This window comes from Hibiscus syriacus, unplaced genomic scaffold (genome assembly GCF_006381635.1).
Source record: "Hibiscus syriacus cultivar Baekdansim isolate YM2019G1 unplaced genomic scaffold, ASM638163v2 tig00112255_pilon, whole genome shotgun sequence".
NCBI classification, from domain to species: domain Eukaryota; kingdom Viridiplantae; phylum Streptophyta; class Magnoliopsida; order Malvales; family Malvaceae; genus Hibiscus; species Hibiscus syriacus.
In genome coordinates, this window is record NW_024063285.1 from 38,377 (window position 1) to 45,142 (window position 6,766).

General features: G+C 40.7%; 1 pseudogene; it reads left to right on the forward strand.

The window, feature by feature from the left end:
* The first annotated feature begins 1,638 nt into the window (after window positions 1-1,638).
* Window positions 1,639-4,121, forward strand: LOC120176819 (annotated as a pseudogene).
* The last annotated feature ends 2,645 nt before the right edge of the window (window positions 4,122-6,766 follow it).

A 6,766-nucleotide genomic window follows, 5' to 3' on the forward strand; every position in this document is an offset into this window, starting at 1 on the left:
ACCCTCTGGAATCTGATATCTATATTAGCTCTTTCAATAAATAAGACTACCAGTTCAGGTGTGATATCAGCTCTTTCAACATGGAATCTGAACCTTGATATTATTACATGTAGAACCAATTCAAAGGTTGAAGATAAGACTTCAATTCACAACAGCACTCAAACAAATCAAAGATCACAAAAGAAATTACTAAGAATAAAAGAAGGGTTTGATCCAAAACAAACTGAAGACATTAAAAGCAAAGAATATTGAAAGATGATAGTTATCAAAGGTGCCTTTACAGCTCCTTAGATGTAGTGTTTCATGTCTCGGTAATCAAAGGCATTGAGTGTTTGAGATGAAAGCCAACTAGAGAAACGTCAGGTTCTTTGGATTTCAGCCTATTGACCACCGCAAACAAATCACCCTCAATGTCGACCAGAATCCAGTCGTTTTCTTGAGCCATTTCAATTCCCGCTGTAAACGCGACGGCTTCCACAAGCTCCGTCGTGTAAGGCCCTTCCAACCTTCGAGCGTGACCTTCCACAACCATTCCACGGTGGTCTCGGGCTACCACTCCTATCGCTGCACCGGCGTGTCCAGGGAAAAAGGCACCATCCACGTTAATCTTTCTCTGGTCAAAGTTCGGTTTATGCCATCGTTTGCCAATTCTTACTGGTGGGTGTGCAAAGGCAGATCGAAGTTGTTCACTGCAGATTGAAAGTTAGCTCCAGATATTCCATAATAGCAACAAGAATTTAGTAAACAGTTCAGTAGTCAACCACGTTGCGGCAGATTCCATCCATTCTTTACTTGAACTAAAATCCCCCATGAAACTCCTTGAATCAATCACAGAAAGCTGTTGCACTTCAACCGCTTAGTCTACGAAATGAGGCTTCATCAACGTTTAGGAAAATATCTGATCAAATGATATTTCAATAACAGTAGCATATAATTTTATTATAGTTTCTCATTAAGATGAGTTTGAACGATCCAACAACTTGAAGTTCTAAACTGATGTTGATGTGTTTTGGACTAAAGTTCACAAAAAAGGACTACGTAAAAAAGTTGTTATAAGACTTTTCTTTTGAACTTTGTAGGCATTTGGCATATGAACACCAATGTATGTATATGTTGAATTGTGACTTTACGATCCACATAGAATTTGAAATGGTACAAGTCAACATAATTTTAGTTAAACAATATATTTGAAGATAAGTTGTCAATGGTATTGGTTCAAATGGTAAGCAGGTTGATATCGTTTAAGCATGTCTTGAGTTCGAGTTATTATGTATTTAGAAAATTCCCGTTGGGAGATTCATCACCCACCACAGCCAGGTGTACAGCCCGAGTCAGACTGAATTAATCAAGATGAAACATTAGAAATCGGGAATAAAAAAAACAAGTTAAGCATTTTAGTTAAAATAAATCCCATGAGCCAAATAGAGAAACAACGTAGTATTTCGTCGGTGGAAAATATAAAAAAATAAGGAAACCATTCCATTAGTGACATACAGTCTTAAAAATTCCTGAATTCACATTAAAGATGTGGAAATTCAACCTCTTAAAAGTCAACAACAATGGGAATAACTGCCTACCAAGCTCCCTGTTCGGATCACACGGTTTTCAAATTGATTAACAAAATCTGCTACTGCTCCAGTTGGGAAGAGTCAAATAGTGAAACAAAAAACAGGGATTACCAGTTGGAAAAGGGAATGTAGTGTCCTTCAATTTTGCAGGTTCATGGCGGCCAAGTGTTTTAAATCTATGCCTCTTGTTTTATTCCTGTTCCTTGGGTTAGCATCGTCAGATGTTCCATGTCTAAGACAAGGTTCATCTTTGTCCGTGGAGAATCCAGACGATGTTTTGGTATCTGCAAATGGTATGTTCTCGGCTGGTTTTTACCCAGTCGGCCAAAACGTTTATTGCTTCGCCATCTGGTTCAGCAAGCCCTGCCTGGACGGAAGCCGTACCGTAGTTTGGACGGCAAAGCGGGATACCCCCGTTAATGGAAGACGATCCAAGCTGTCCATGCTCGAAACCAACAAAATCATCTTAACTGATTCTGGTGAGGATCCAACCATAATCTGGATGAGTAAAAACACTGTTAAAGCTAAAGATTCGTGGTCACAGTTGAAACTCCTTGATTCAGGTAACCTCGTACTCCAAACTCGGACCAATCTTACTCTTTGGCAAAGCTTCGATTCACCAACTGATACACTGCTCCCTGGACAACCGCTCACTCGACACAAACAGCTCGTATCAGCACGAAGCCGAACTGACTATTCTTCAGGCAAATACAAGCTGTTGTTTGACGATGATAATGTGCTTCGTCTCGTCTTGGATGATCCCGACACATCCAGCATCTACTGGCCGGATTCTACGATGTTGGACTACCTCCAGGGAAGAAGTAGATACAATGATTCCAAAATCGCAGTGTTGGATTCTTCAGGCTATTTTTTATCATCGGACAATACGGAGTTCAGATCAGCTGATTTCGGGTTTGGACCTTTGAGAAGATTAACGCTTGATTTTGACGGTAACCTTAGATTATACAGTCTTGAAGAACAACAAGTGGTTTGGTTCGTAACATGGCAAGCTATGTCCAACTCCTGTAGGATTCACGAGGCCTGTGGACCGAATAGTATATGTAGCTATAAACCTGGTTCAGGCCCCAAGTGTGGTTGTCCTCCAGGGTGCAAGATGAAAAATCAAAGGGATTGGAACAATGGGTGCAAACGGAGTTCGAACTTTCATGCACCAACCACGATGTCAACTTTGTCCAACTCCGTCATGTTAATTTCTTTAGCTACCATCACGATATCCTCAGGAATTACACCTTCTAGGAGTGCGTCAAGGATTGTTTGGATTCATGTTGTAAAGCTTTTCAATATCGATATTACCCGGAAGATGGTGGATATCGCTGTTATTCAAAATGGGAATTGCGCAATGGTCATCGTTACAATAGCTACGGTGGAACCCTTTACTTGAAACTCCCGACATCATTCCCTTACAACAAACTTGTTGAAGACTTCAAGTTAAATTGCTCCAACATGCAGACAAAATAGCTTGAAAGATCTTATGTTAAGAAAACTGGACATGGATCATTGAATGTTTTTATTTGGTGCGCTTCTATAATAAGATTTCTTGAGATGATCTGCATCTCTCTAGTGTTCTTTTTCTTGTATAAAACAGGGACAAGTCTAGACGCATGGTTGACAATGACCGCATCCGGGTACCTTGTCGCTGCAACTAGTTTCAAAAGGTTCACATATGGTGAGTTGAAAAGGGCAACGCGGGGTTTTCGTGAAGAGATTGGGCGAGGAGGAGGTGGGGTGGTGTACAAGGGAGTTTTGCCTGATCATCGAGTCGCAACCATGAAACGACTTAACGTCAAAGCTCATCAAGGAGAGGATGAATTTCTTGCTGAAGTAAGCACAATCGGCAGACTTAACCACATGAACTTGATTGAGATGTGGGGATACTGTGTAGAGGGGATTCACAGGCTTCTGGTTTATGAATACATAGAGAATGGATCATTAGTAGACAACCTCATGAGCAATTCACTCGATTGGAAGAAAATGTTTGAGATCGCGATGGGCACCGCCAAAGGGCTTACTTATTTGCATGAAGAGTGCTTAGAATGGGTGTTGCACTGTGATGTCAAGCCACACAACATACTCTTGGATTCCACCTATCATCCTAAAGTATAAGATTTCAGCCTATCCTAATTGCTGGCTCGGGACAGTCCCAGAGGGTCGAGCTTCTCCAAGACCAGGGGGACAAGAGGTTACATGGCGCCCGAGTGGTTTTACAATCTTCCCATCACTGCCAAAGTCTATTGGAAATGATAACAGGGAAGAACCCAGGTGTAGGTGTCCTTGTAGTTGGAACCAGCGGAGAGAAATACCGGCAGAGGTTAGAAACTTGGGTCAAAGGGAAGAAAATTGAAGCTTCTGGAACAAGTTGGATTGAAGAGGTATTGGACCCTTCCATGGGTGACGATTGTGACAGAAATGAATTAGAGAATGTAATAGAGGTGGCTATCAAATGTACAGAAGCCGATAGACATCGTAGACCATCAATGAGCCAAGTAGTTCAAATGCTTGTGGGATCAAATTAATGCTCACTACCCACCACCTTTTCAATAATCTTTGTTGAATGATGAAGTTGTTAGCTGATGTGTTTAGTTAGTTGTGTAGTTAGGGAAGCTGTCAGGAGCAGTTATTAAACTATTAGTTGTTAGCTGTAAGTTATTGTATATAAGCAGAGTTGTTGTTCAATGAATAATATGCTTCTTGGTTTACATTTCACCGTTATAGCTACTTCCTCACATGGAATCAATCGCCATAAGTTCCTTGCTGTGTAACTCAGGGCATTCTTGTTCGTTGTTATGCTTGTTAGGTGTGAAAGGTGGTTGCTTAATAGTTCAGGTATGGTGTTTTTGTTTGATTAACAGATCTTTATGTGTTTCTTGCTTCTTTTTCTGCTGGGTGTTGTGGTTCGATGTTCACCAACAAGAAAATCAATGTGGTATTGGATGAAACAAATTTCTTGTTGTGAAAACAACAAGTTTTAGTTACTGTTCGCAGTCATAGACTTGAGCGTCTTCTCACCGGTGGAATGCAGTCTCCATCGGAGATGATTGTTTATGAAGATGGCAACCTTATTCCCAATGAAGCTTATGATGATTTTCTAGCCCAAGATAGTGTGTTAGCGTCATGGTTACTTTCTACCATTAACCCACATCTTTTATCTCAGTTTGTGGGAGTTGAGACAGTTGCATCGAAATGGGCTACGGTGTTGCAATATTTTACAACTAGGTCATCGACCTCGGTGATGAGTTTACATTGTAAACTTCAGTCTCTCAAGAAGGGAGAAGACAATATGCAAGTTTACATTGCTAAAGTCAAAGAAATCTGTGATGCCTTGGTTTTATGTGGAAGCCTGATTCCTCTTGTAGGACACATTGCTAGCATTTTCAAGGGACTACCGCGAGAGTATCAGCCATTTATGGATGTTATTACGTCGAGTGGTGACATGTTGCCCTTAGATAAAGTTTGTACCATGCATATAGATGCAGAAACGTAGATCGCTGGTTTTGCTGCTCAAGAAGAGACTGTGATGGCTGCGGCTCATCTTGCTCGTGGGGTTGGTTCAGGTGATTACTCTAAATGACCTTATTCGAACTATGATAGAGATCATATGGATACTTCTTGGTCAGGTGGCAGGTCTGGTGGTTGAGCAGGTTGAGGACGAGGCATGCCGCGTGTTCAGTGTCATCTTTGTGGTAAGATTGGGCACTTAGTTTATCATTGTTGGGAACGTTATGATGAGTCATTTCAGATTGTTAGTAATAATCAACCCATATATGATGAAGAACTTGCTCAAGCTCACACTGCTGCATATGATAAGTGTTCTTGTATGTGTTCTTCGAAGGGTGCTCGTCTTCATGCTTCAACCAGTACTGATGCATCAGTGGCTGAGCAGGATCAGTGGGTTGTTGATTCTGGAGCTACCCACCATGTCACTCCAGATGCTGATGTTATAACTCGCAAAACTGGTACAGTGGTCCAGGTAAGCTAGTTGTGGCTGATGGTGCTTCATTACCTGTTGATTTGGTTGGTAGTACTGTCATGAAGACTACTTCTAGAGTACTGCTAGTTAATGATTTACTCTATGTACCTGACATAACACAAAATTTGTTATATGTGCCCAAGTTTGCTAGGGACAACAATGTGGTGTTTGAATTCTATACACAAGGTTGTTGTGTTCGTGATGCAGTTAATGGAGAGGTACTTCTTCGAGGAAGAATGCAAAAGGGGCATTATGTGTTTCCTAGTACTACTATGTCAAGTTTTTGTAAAAATACCAGTGTAAATTCTGCTGTGGCTGATGATGTTTACGGTCTTTGGCATAGAAGGTTAGGGCATGCAATATATGATACAGTTGCTAGTGTATGTAGAACTATTGATGTACAAGTTAACAAAGATATGAATAAGATTCGTGAAGCATGTTGCATTGGAAAAAGCCATAAGTTGCCCTTCTGTCACTCCAAGACTGTGAATACTGAACCCTTTTAACTTGTATACACTGATATATAGGGACCAACTCATGTAGCTTCAAATGAATATTACTATTACTTGTTGTTTGTTGATGTTTATTCAAGACACACTTGGGTTTAGTTTTTGAAAGCACGATCGCAGGTAGTACACATGTTTAAGTTGTTTCAAAAAATGGTTGCAACTCAATTTGGGTTGGTTGTGAAGGCTGTGCAAAGTGACTGGGGTGGAGAGTATCACAGTTTATCATCTGTGTTGTTAAAAGAATGGATTGTGCATCGTGTTGCTTGCCCTTGTACGTCCAAACATAATGGTGTGGTCGAAAGAAAGCATCAACACATCATTGAGCTCGCTTTGGTTTTGTTAGCACAAGTTGTTGTGCCCTTGCGTTATTGGTATTATGCAGCTATTACTGCAGTGTTTCTTATCAATCGACTTCTTACTAGGGTCTTGGATGGGATTTCACCTTATGAGAAGTTGCGGGGAAAGAAGCCAGAATATGACTCCATGAAAGTTTTTGGATGTAAATGCTTTCATCACTTGAGGTTGTTTCAGCAAAACAAACTTGAATTTCGTTCCCAACCATGTACATTTCTTGGTTAGAGCCCTCAGTACAAAGGCTACATATGTTTAGCAGCTAGTGGCAAGATATATGTTTCGAGACATGTCATTTTTGATGAGTTTACCTTTCCATTTGCTAGGGCTGAAGGATCAAGTAATACATT